Source organism: Plecotus auritus, assembly GCF_963455305.1.
Source record: "Plecotus auritus genome assembly, chromosome: 3".
Taxonomy (NCBI): domain Eukaryota; kingdom Metazoa; phylum Chordata; class Mammalia; order Chiroptera; family Vespertilionidae; genus Plecotus; species Plecotus auritus.
In genome coordinates this window covers 155,475,349-155,487,937 of record NC_137772.1, presented here as the reverse complement: position 1 = coordinate 155,487,937, position 12,589 = coordinate 155,475,349, and the positions used below count along the sequence as shown (strand labels likewise).

Genomic DNA, 12,589 nt, shown 5'->3' with positions numbered 1-12,589 from the left:
ATTAATAATATATATGTCACCCTAGCTAGTTTGGCTCACAGACTGAGCGTCCCAGGCTCAATTCTGGTCAGGGGCACATACCTCAGTTGCTGGCTCAATCCCTGGTCCTGGTCGAGGCATGTGCAGGAGGCAGCCAATTTATGTGCCTCTCTCATATCAATGTTTCTCTTTCTCTGTCTCCCCCTCCCTCCACTTTCTCTAAAATAAATGGAAAAATATCCTTGGGTGAGGATTTACAAAAACAAAAAAAAAAAAATAATATCCTGTCTGCAGCATATCTCTTCATTTGTTTAGGTCTTTTAAATGTTTCTTTTGCAATGCTTCATAGTTCCAGTTAATAAATTTATTTCTGCATATTTTCTCTTTTATGTTATTGTAAATGAAGATTTTAAAAAATTTTACATTTGACTTATTGTACATATGTGTTAGTGTATATCTATCTATCTCTCTACCTACCTACCTACCTACATCAGGGTTTGACAAACTATGACCCACCAGCCAGCCACCTGCTTTTGTAAATGAAGTTTTATTAGAAGACAACCATGTCGATTTATTTATGTTGTATATTGTTTATGGCTACAAAGGTAAAGTTGCAATAGAGATTGTGTGCCATACAAGCCTGAAATACAATCTGGCCCTTTAAGAAAAGGTATGATGGCTCTTTATATCTAGAAATACAATTGAAAATTCATATTTATATATATGTAAATTTATATATATTTTACTTTACATATATATTCTATCTTATGAATATGAAAGAAATGTTTATTGGTCTTTCATTGTAATGAACAATAGCATTACATGCACTGTTTTTGAACCTTCTACAAACTTATCTTAAGACTTCATAAAAATTGATCTTTTAACATATCCATATTCTACCTTATATCCTGCAACCTTGCTAAGTTCACTATTATTTCTCTTCGTTTTTTAATACTTTCCTTAGGGTTTTCTACAAACATTGCAAAATCATGTGGAAATAACAATAGTTTTACTTCTTTCTTTCTAATCTTTATTTTATTTCCTTAGCTTAATAAATTAATTTGGGAATGCTCTCTAATATTCTATTGGATGGGTATATAAACCACAATTAACTTAAACATATTTATATTTTTGAAGTATATGATGTTTTCAAACTTTTACATGAATAATTAAAAATATTTTGTGCATGCAGTTTTTATTATTTGTTGATTGTTAAGATGTATTTTTGGAACTTTGATTATATTGTGTTCATCATTATAAACATGGTTAAAATTATTGAAACAAATTGTCAAATTGACTTTTGAAGAGGGGCAAATTTATCTTAAGAATAAAATGAGACTGTTTTTGAGAATATTCAATTTTTAAAAATTGATTTCAGAGAGGAAGGTAGAAGGAGAGAGAGATAGAAACATCAATGATGAGAGAGAATCATTGATCAGCTGCCTTCTGCTGGGAATGGAGCCTGAAACCCAAGCATGTGCCTGGACTGGGAATTGAACCATGACTTCCTGGTTCATAGGTCAATGCTCAACCCCTGAGCCACACTGGCTGGGCGAGCATGGTCATTTTTTTAAATTCATGTTATTAATTTCTCTTTTTGCATTATTCTATTCCATAGACAAAATAAACTTAAAAATAATTATTTTTTAAAAAAATAATTGCTCCCTCTTCTCTAATTTTTAGTTTAGGGAATTATAGTGGTTGAAATCATTGCTACTAAAATTAAATATGAGTATTAATCCTAGCTCCAACAAAAAATATAACCTTAAGCAAGTTACTAACTTTTATTCTTAAGCTTAATAATTACAAAATGTGGATAAAAGAGTATCTACACCAGAGTTTTATTTTGAATATTAAATGAGACAATATAATTAGAACATTCTATATGGCCCTAGGCCCAGTAAATGATTAATTAATATTTCATCTTATTATATAACATTTCATGAGAGGCCAGAATCACAGCCATGGCATTCAAGGGCAATATAATATTGAGCTAGACTTTAGGACTAGAAAAGTAATTAATCCAGATATGCTCTGTTATCTTTAGTTTCACCTCAGTTTAAAACAAATTATTCAAAATTGATATTATTGGACATGTATAACAACATACCAAAGTATAAATGTATACCCAAATTTTAATCTGAGTCCATTTTAATAAAATTTTGACTTTTCATCTTAATTTGTATTTCTCTATACTATACTTTTTCTTATATTTTTAAAATAAGAAATATCATTGTAATGTAGAATAATCCTTCCAATACACAATATGATTTTTTTAATTTTAAATAAGAAGGTTGCATTTTAATATTAAATTTAGTAGTTTTTGACAATTAAACATTAAAGGACGTAAAAAATATATCTGGATAAACACAGCTTTATGATGTTGACTGCACAGAACCTCTTAAAAACTATATTCTCATACAAAATAAATTTTTTCATCAAATAATAATTGTTAGAAATACATGTATTTCATTTGTTGCATAAATGTTTATAGGAATCTACTGTAACAGTATATGAAACATATGAACTACAAAATTTAATAGGCTATCTTCAGGTGCCTTAGAATTTAGAGAGAGTACAATCTCACAATTATCTAATGTAGGATTTTATCTAATTAACACATTGGTCTAAAGTATTTTTTGTTTACCTAATATAAAGGTTAGGCAGCTTAAGAAATGTTTTAAAGGAGGGAGTGATCACTTCTGAATGGTATATGATCTCCTAATGCTTCATGGAAGAGGTGGCAATTGATAATTTAGGGTAATCTTGAAAAGCATCTAGAAAAAGGAAACAAGAAACCACACAACTAATCTAGCGACACCTGCATCCAGAATTATCTGGTAACAGATCTCAAGCATTTTAGTAGTGGACAGTATTTCAGAATAATATTCAAAGATATTTCAAAAAATATTTGCTGCAACAAATGCATCTAACAGGAAGAAAGACGTGAAGGAATTAGAATGAGGAAGTTAAAATGATAGTATCCTTGTGAAATTTAAATTGCAGAAAAATAAAAGAACGTCTTGCCATTATGAATGTCAGCTCTCAATGTTGAATTAGGAAGCATGCTCAGATTTCAAATTTTGCATACATAGAGGATGTCCTAATTTTGTCTTTACCTAGTTGAGTGACCTGCCAAATTAGGAAAGTCATTAAAATATTTTCTTTTTGTGAACCAGTTTCATTTTGTGTGATATTGTTTTAAACCATCCATATTTATCCAAATTAAGTCTCTAATGAGATAGTTCTATAGGAAAGTAAAAATCTGTCACTCTGGAGAATATAATGTGTCTAGTTGTATCAACTCAATGATGATGTGGAAAGACAGATGTTTCTCTCTATTAAGCCTCATTGAATTGGAGATCTTTTGGAATTTCTTATTGTTGAATCCATGCTTGGAATATTACAGTGCATTCATTTTCTTTTTAACTATTAACAATTTTTGTGGTTCTTTTAATATTGTATTTATGAATCACATGAATTTGCACTGTGTGTGTGTGTGTGTGTATTCTAAAATATAAATTACATGAATTTTTAAAATATATATTCTAAAATAGAAATTATATGTTAGGCTTCTTTAAAGATACTACTGTGCTACTTCTCCTAATCTACATGCCATAACTAAGGAGGCAAAAGGAGAGAAAAACTGTGGTCATCTCTTATCTTTTTGAAATCCAGTATTTTTAAAAACGCCATTTGCCTCAGAAAAGTACCAAGTAATATTTATTTAATTTTCCAAAATTCAGTATATTTAAGCAACTCTTTCCACAAATGGATTTAACATACCTAGCAGGTGGCAAAAAAAAAAAAAAATCTGCTGGTGTACACTTAGTGTACACCAGAGATTAACATCAGGGATCACATAACTGTATTTAGTAGACTCAACATTGTCTTTACCCTCTTTGATTTTCAAATGTTCCAGCTAAATTCCAACACTGCTTTCTTATTTTAGAAGATCTTAAATAAAATCTTCCCTGAGAAAGTACACGAAGTAAATAGGATTATATATTTTTTCTTTTTAATTAATGAAATGCTGATTTATTCATGTTTGCTGTATATTCTTGGACAGCAAAGTAGGAATTCAAATTATACCTTCTGAAATGTTATATGTTGAATACAAACCAAAATCCTAACTCAAAGCCCAGTATCTCCAAGTAAAGCATCAAGTCTGAAAACCTATGAGTCAATAAATCGGTTGTCTCTCACATAACTGATTCTCAATGGTGGGGCAAAGATACAATAAAACTTGCCATTCAAGACAGGGAAAAATGGAAGTCATAGAATCCATTGTAAGGGATTCCCAGGAATGAGCAAATTTGCTTGATTAAATTAATTTTGCTTTATGACCCTAGCTTCCTGGTCAGGTTTTTTTGTTGGTGGTGGTGGTTTTTAATGTTTTTATTTTCATATTCTGTGGATCTGCCCTTTGAAAGACTCTTCTTTTCTATCATCCTCCATGGACATATGAGAAGAGTACTGACCATTTATCGTCCATGGGCAACATTCAGCATTGTCATCCCACTTCCTGCCTGTAGAAGGTGGAGTACATAAGGGTTGTTTCAAAACTTAAAATAGTTACACATTCTTTATGTCCAAGATTTTAGCATCTTTGGTAGAAGAACTGTCTTAAAAATTAATAGACTTCTTATTTTATTCCAGGCAATGCCATTTGTGGGGTTTCCTACTCCCACAATTAGAGACTTGATTCTCAAATCATCTATATTTCTTTTTTTTTCATTTTCTTTTATTTTTTTATTTTTTTATTTTTATTATTTTTTAATTTTTAATTTTTTTTATTTTTTTAATTGTTTGAAGTATTACAACTAGTAGTACATATGTCTCCTTTTTTTTTTCCTTCCCCATTGACCTTCCCCCGGCCTCCCCTTCCCCCCAGTACATGCCTTTACCTGCCCCCTCCCCCCAGTGTTTTTTATCCATTGGTTATGCTTATATGCATGCGTACAAGTCCTTCCGTTGATCTCTTACAGCCCGCCCCCCCCCCCCCCCCCCCCGCAACCTCCTCTGGTCTATATTTCTTTAACATTTTGTATTATCTGAGTTCATTAGCCTTCAACAGGAAAGCCCAACCCTTCCTCTCCTTCCCTGTGTTACATTTACATTTGAAAGGACTTACCATTGAGTAGACCTCCTCCAAGACCCAGAGCTGTTATCTTTAATAAGTAGCCTCTATATCAACTTGGGGCTCTCTCCATTCCAGCAGGACAGAAGGAGACAGAGTATGGAGAAACACACGACAGGCTTTGACATTCCAGTCTGGAAAAGATTCGCATCCCTTCTGTCTACTTTTCTTTGATAGAAATAAAATTACATGGCAATACACAATTTTGAGGGAATCAGGTAAATGAAATCTGACTGTACCCTCAGAATGAAAAAAGGAAGGGGTTCAGTCAAGAGCAAGTTGAGCACTACACAGATACCAACTAAACGTTCTACCAGATATACATGAGAGTGCTGGTTTCCATACAGTATCCTCAGGCCCCATATTATTGGGAACACTACCTGTTTGTTTATTCTGCTTTGTCGTTTAAGGATATTCAGTTGAAGGAAATGAAATGTGTGTGTGTGTGTATATATATATATATATATATATATATATATATATGCATACATATATATATGCATACATATATATATGTGTGTATATATATATATATATGCATACATATATATATATGCATACATATATATATTTCTACTGTCCTGCTTTCTCAACATCAACTGCCAATAAAAAAAAAAGAAGGAAAAGAAATATAAATAATGGCTGACACATACAATGAATTATGGTCCCACGTACAGAAAGATTCTGAAAACAGATGAAAGTATTTGCAAATCATCTATGGGGCCCAGAAATCTACAAAAATGGAAAACACATCCATGAAGGGACAGCCTCATTTACAGTAATGGAATCTGGAGGCATGATGGGTTACATTGCTGAATCTTTCTCCACATGGAAGAGCTGAAAACAAATTCAGGCCTGAATGAGAAGACATGCAAACTCCCAGTTTTCTACAGGAAGCAGGGTAGCGAAATGGTAAGATGGGGAAGAACTATATATAGCAATTGGCTTGGCAACCATTAATTGAGACAGCTGGAGAGAAACGATTAAATGCTAAATCACCTCAATGATAACTTGCAGTATACAAGCTTGAACTATGAATCACACTGCTCTCCAGCATATTCTGAAATGGGACTACGGAGCAGAAATATGCTCTTAAACAGATGGAACTACAGATTTGTTTAGAGCCAAGTCTGGAATAAAAAACCTAAATATAAACTTATACTACTCTAACTTGTTCACCATGATTGCTCTTTAGCAAAACCTTGCAGCAGCTACCTGTGCTAGACAGGACACTCCCTTTAAATGGGAGTGATATTTAAACATAAACGCCCCCAAAAGCTGTAGAACTTTGGGAAGATATCATAAGAAAGATAATTAAGAATCATAATAACAACAGAAGAACTATAACATCAAGCAAAAATTTTTAAATACACTGATCTGTATAATTTCAAAGAATTAAAACAAAGAAATGTGGTTTCTTTTAAGGCAAGAATTTAAAGAAAGCATGCAAAAGAGTAAAAAAGACAAGGCAATGAAAAGAATAAAGTAAACCCTAGCCAGTTTGGCTCAGTGGATAGAGCATCCATCTACTGACTGAAGGGTCCTGGGTTTAATTCTGATCAAGAGCACATAATCGGGTTGTGGGCTCGATCCCCAGTAGGGGGAGTGCAGGAGGCAGCCAATCAGTGGTTCCCTCTCATCATTGATTTTTCTATCTCTCCCTCTCCCTTCCTCTCTGAAATCAATAAAAAATATATATTAAAAAAGAATAAAGTGATCTGACAGTACAAGCAATAAAACACGTCTTATTAGAAGCAGTAAAAACTTCCTAGACATAGGGAGAGACAGAGTTAGGGACATGGAGAATAGCTTGAGATAGTTGAAACAAATGAAATGGAAAAACAACAACAATGAAAATCATAATATAAAGGAGAGATTCAGTATGTTTGTGTGTTCATATACTTAATATTTGAAGAAAGCAAATAATAAATTTAAAGACAGGAGGAGTAGTAATTTTTTTTTACAATGTTAACAAGAATATGTAGATTGAAAAAGCCCCCTATGTTAGGGAAAAAACTTAGAGGGATTAACATTAAGAGATATCTTGCTGCCCTAACCGGTTTGGCTCAGTGGGTAGAGAGAGCGTCGGCCTGCGGACTCAAGGGTCCCAGGTTCGATTCCGGTCAAGGGCATGTACCTGCATTGTGGGCACATCCCCTGTGGGGGGTGTGCAGGAGGCAGCTGATTGATGTTTCTCTCTCATCGATGTTTCTAACTCCCTATCCTTCTCCCTTCCTCTCTGTAAAAAAATCAGTAAAATATATTTTTTTAAAAAAAGAGATATCTTGCTGAATACCCTAGGCTTTAAAGATTAAACAAAGAAAGTTACCTATAAAGTGGAAAATTCAGGCTGGCTCAGATTCCTATAAACCAAAAATATTTCAGTAGATAGACTACATAATCTTTATGTAATCAAGTTATGCTTTGACTACAAAGGAGTAATGGTGAGTCTTGAATATACTTGCACATGGTATCAACAATAAAGGAAAAAGGAAATTAGGTTATAAAATAGAAGATAAATCTCTAGCCTCACCCCCCCCCAAAAAAAAAAAAATTCAACAAATGAAAATCCAGAGAGGACAAAAGAATTGTTAGAAAGTACAAATTTGCTGATTTCCTCATCTTTTTTATCACGGACTCAATGAATAAAGACTTAACTATAAATAAATTCATAGGAAAAAAATTCAGGTTAAGTTAATTTAATGTAAAAGAAGTCTTTTTGAAAGAAAAAAATATCAGTATAAGTTTTTAAAGAGTATTTTAATTACATGGAGTACGCTTAATTTCATTTTTCTAAAACTATAAATTTTAAAAATATTTTATCATTTTCTCTATTTTGCATGTTTCTGCTTTTTACTTTTAAGCATGTGATTCTTGTGACAATTACCATTATATTAGTATTTTACATTAAATAATAAAGATAATGACTTATTAAATTTTCAGAAATTTCATCTCATAAAAGTGATTCTCTTACTTGAGAGAAATTTCTAATTTTTATGATTTTACATCACTTTTGATTTCAATAATATTGTTTAGCTACATGTGGTCATTTTAGCAAAATATAAAACATTTTCAACTAATGTTATTACTGTAAGAATGTGTATTTTAATTTTACACTTATATTTTGGATTAATATAAATATATACCCTTGTTCTGAATTAACTAGCACATTTTTGTTATTTTATTTTTTCATTGATGCTTTAACTGTAAAAAAAAAATACTCCCTACAAGTGGTAATTGAGGAGTAAAATTTCAGACAAAAAGAAATGACAACTTATAGGACTGTTATTAAAATTAATGGTGTCATTGTTAGAACACAGTAAATCTATATCATCAATGTCCTCTAATTATTAATCATTATTAGGGAGTTAGAAGATCATTATCATTACTTTTTCTAAGTTTTATTTGAACATCATCAGCATTAAAGAAAATCAAGGGTAAGGTCTTATATTTCTGAGCTGGGAATCCAGAATGAATTAAATATTTCTGTACAAATAGTACATCCTCAGAATTTTGTGACACTGGAAGTTGAAGCTAAAATTGAGAGATATGAGGGCTAGGTAGCTATTAGTAGGAGCTACTTCCCTCCCCAACCTGTCCCTGGAGGTTTTATAAATTATCTACAAGTTAGTGTCCCAAAGGACAGAAATTATCTGCTATTTAAATACATAATCTTAAACTGATATTTAAAGGGTTTCAATGTATTTTTATTCCAAGGATTTTGAAGTTTTTCTCAAATAAACCCCAAACTCTTTGCAGGTACAAATTCTCAAATATGTTGATAGCATCATTTTGATGTCACCATTTATATTTTTTGTGGCTCAGCAAATTTGTCTAGCTTTGTCCTTTATGTCATCAGTTAGCACCCTTATGAGGGAGAGCAAAGTATCAAAAGCCTAACTAATAAGCCTGTTTCCCTAAAGGTGATTCCAAGTGGTCACAGCTACCTTTTTAAATACTAATTTTTGTTCTATGCAATGGATTATATAGTTGAAGTCCTTTTTCTATCTTACTGGTAGTAAAAAGTATTTTTTACCTTCTACATTTTATCTGCAATGGCATTGAGTGGCTTTTAACTCTAATTTAGAATAGAATATAATACTCTGAGAGGCAAGAAAATACCACATTAAATCATAAAGAAGTAGATTAGATATTTCATTTCTCCATAAGATGAATATTTCACTAAGATTAGAGAAGGAGAAAATGCATGACTCGCACAGAAGGTGTGTCTCTCTTTCCCTTTTCTATCATCCATTCACTGTTGTTGCTTGAAAATGTTTTCTTGACCTGCTAATAGCGACTACGATGGAATTAAAGAGAAATGTAGGTGATGGTTATCATTACGATAGGAAAAAGACTTTTTTCCCCTTTGATACAATAGAAAATGCGTAAAACCAAACAAAATGCTTATCACGTGTTGTACAATCTACATAAGACAGATGATGGCATATTTCTCCAACTGATGGCCGACTAAATCACTTCATTTTCATTGCTTTCAGTGTTGACCAACATGCTGCCAGCCTGGCTTTTCTCTTCTGATTTAAGCACATGACTCAGAATGACTTTGGAGGGTTGTGATACTCGCCGATTTATGGGGCATTTGTATGTGGGATTCTCATCACTGTATAGCAACCCTGTCGTTTTTGTGACAGAGCCTGTTTGACTGGTTTTGGATTTATGATGGAAATAATTCAGAACAGAGTAATAATTTTCCCTTGGCAATTACACTACCATTTGGTACTTTGTCCCTAAGGGAAAAATGAATGTGCTGGGATCTATCCATGAGTTTAGTAGCTCAGTGTAAGGAACAAATCAAGGTCAGAATACAAATGCGGAGCCTGTGGTTGCTGAATTCTACTTCTGGTTCTTCAGCCCTCAGAAACCCCGCATTTTTGTGGCTCTTTACAGTGTATCAAATACCTTCTGTTTCTTGCCTCTTAACGCCCACAGTGACCCTGGCAGGTAAATACCATTTCTTCCATTTTATAAAGAAAGAAACAGATACAGGAAATGTTGTTATGCAGCAAATATTTTAAAGCACATACAATATGAAGGCTTTATGAGGCATACTGGGAATACACAGAGAAATAAACAGTCCCTGTTTTGGTTTTTAAACTATTTATTATGAAAATTTTCAAATACATAAAAAAAATTGGCAGAACTGAGTAATGAAGCCCCTGTATCCATTGCTAGGCGTCAACAATTATTAACTTGTGGTCAGTCTTGTTTCATCCACGTCCCTATTCAATCAGATCATTGCATAAAAATAATTTTCACTGTCTATCTCTAAAATTGATGACAGTAATTAAACATGATGACCTAGAATTAACATTTCTTCAATCATATCAAATATCCAGGAAGTGTTCAATTTCCACTTACTCCTAAATGCCATATGTTTAAAACAGTTTTTTGACTGGGGATCCGAATGACATTATGGTTCTGTGACTGGTTGATGTGTCTTTTCAATCTCTTCTAATCTATTGATTTCTCCTTCACCTTTAAAAAATTTTCTTTCCAAATGATTTGGTGAAGAATGAGGTTGTTTGTCCTTCATGATTTCCCACAGTCTGGAAATCCTCACTCCACACTTTTCTGTTTCTCTGCTCTATCACCTGCAAATTGGTAATCATAGCTAGAGGCTTGAGCCATTACAAGTTTAAATTTTTAGCAAGTTTACTCTATAGGAACACATAACATAAGCGGTTGTCTCTTTGTATATTTGCAGCTATTGCTGTTCAATGCCTAAATCTAGTCATTCACTAGAGGTTGCAAAATGGTGATTCCTTTCTTCCTTTTCTGTTTGTAAGAGGACTAGTTGTTTAAAGAGAAACTTGTTCTCGTTTACTATTTGGTGACCCAGGCTTACCGTTTTTTTAAGGAAAGGCAAGATAAATACTTGATTGTTTCCTGGTATTCTTCAGTTTTAAAAATAATGAACCAGTTCTCCTGCATGTTTCATAGCAGCCAATTATTTTATTTTATTCTGTTTTTTATTTAAGTATCATTTTGACTTATGGATTTAATTACATTGGACGAGCTTAAATTCATTGCAGTTGTTATTCTTATTAATACTCCAAATACTCTAACTGGCCAGGAGCTTCTTCAGGTTGGCCATGGAGCCCAGAATAAATGGGATGCTGTCCCTCTGATTTTGTTAGATTCCCTTTATCACTTCTGGCAGGTCTTCTAAAACGTTTCCCACTGAGTCTTCATTCTCTTTTGCATGGCTAGATTACACTCTCAAATGTGTTTGTTTGTTTTTCAAAATTGCATCCTCTTTTTGGACTCTATCTTCCTGTGTTATCACTAACTTTTGTATTAGCCTAAACTTTAGACGTCAGGTGTACATTTACAAAATTACATGGGAAATGGTAATGGCCACATATATGCAGCAATGCTGCTATGGATAAACTAGGGGTGGGATTGACTTGGTTATGGGATTTCTTGTTGAGATTTTTAATTGAGGTAGACTGTCCACAAGGCAATTTCCCCCATGCTCCCTATGCCATTATTTGAGTGCTTCATCCGTTCCTTCTCAGTCTGAGTATAGGACCCCCAAACCACTCTCTATAACTTCATTCTTCCCTTTCCTATAAGACCTTGAGAAAGAGACTATCTTCTGTTTGAAGCAATTCCTCTTATTGAAATTAAAGATCATAATTTAATATGCTTACCTCTCACTTTCTTTTTTTAGATCACATTATAGTACTCTACCTACTGTTCTTTCCTGTGTTAACAGTATTTCTAAAAGTAATGTGTTGCTGTAATGCATGTTCTCCATGGTTGGTATATGGTTGCTAACTGGAATCAGTATCTCCAGGTGAGAGTCTGTTCCTTGACTTATGGAAATTAGACCAGGCATTGAAGGAACCCAGGGGGTTGGGGATGGTTTTGGCATAAGTGGCCCAAAATGACCCAAATCTAGAAGCTGTATCTATAATGAATACACTAAGCCCCCATTTCAAAGTCACAGCCATGGACTAAAACTCGATCTCCCTCCCCATCTATTCTATTATACTGTTTCCCTCATAGAGCCTCTATAGAGTACTCCACTTGATATCCCCCTTCTCTCTTCATTTTTTTTTCTTTTACTGGAAGATGGCAGAGGTAATGCAAAATTGCTTGCCAGGCTCTTTTGGAAGTGATAAGGTTATCACGGGCTTGGTGCAGGAGGACTGGCTTTGATTTCCAGCACCACCCTTATTTGCTGTATGGCCCTGGCGAGGTCAGTAGACTTTGTGAGCCTCAGGTTTGATCTGTAAAATGAGGATAGTAATATTGATAACTTGAGAAGATTGTCATAAGTATTTAAGAACATAATTGCCTATATAGAACAGGGACAGGCTCGTAGGGAGTGCTAAACCAGTGTTGGCCATCACAGTGACTACCTGTTTTCCTTGTCTGAGACCCCTTGCTGATTGACAAAGCCTGAAAACATGACCTCAGATTTGTCAAGAACCACCATATGTT

At 33.5% G+C, this 12,589-nt stretch overlaps 1 protein-coding gene across 1 annotated transcript in view; it reads left to right on the top strand.

The window, feature by feature from the left end:
- Nucleotides 1-12,589, top strand: part of TRHDE (thyrotropin releasing hormone degrading enzyme) — a 386,033-nt gene that overhangs the window by 314,890 nt on the left and 58,554 nt on the right. The gene's annotated exons all lie outside the window — the stretch shown is intronic.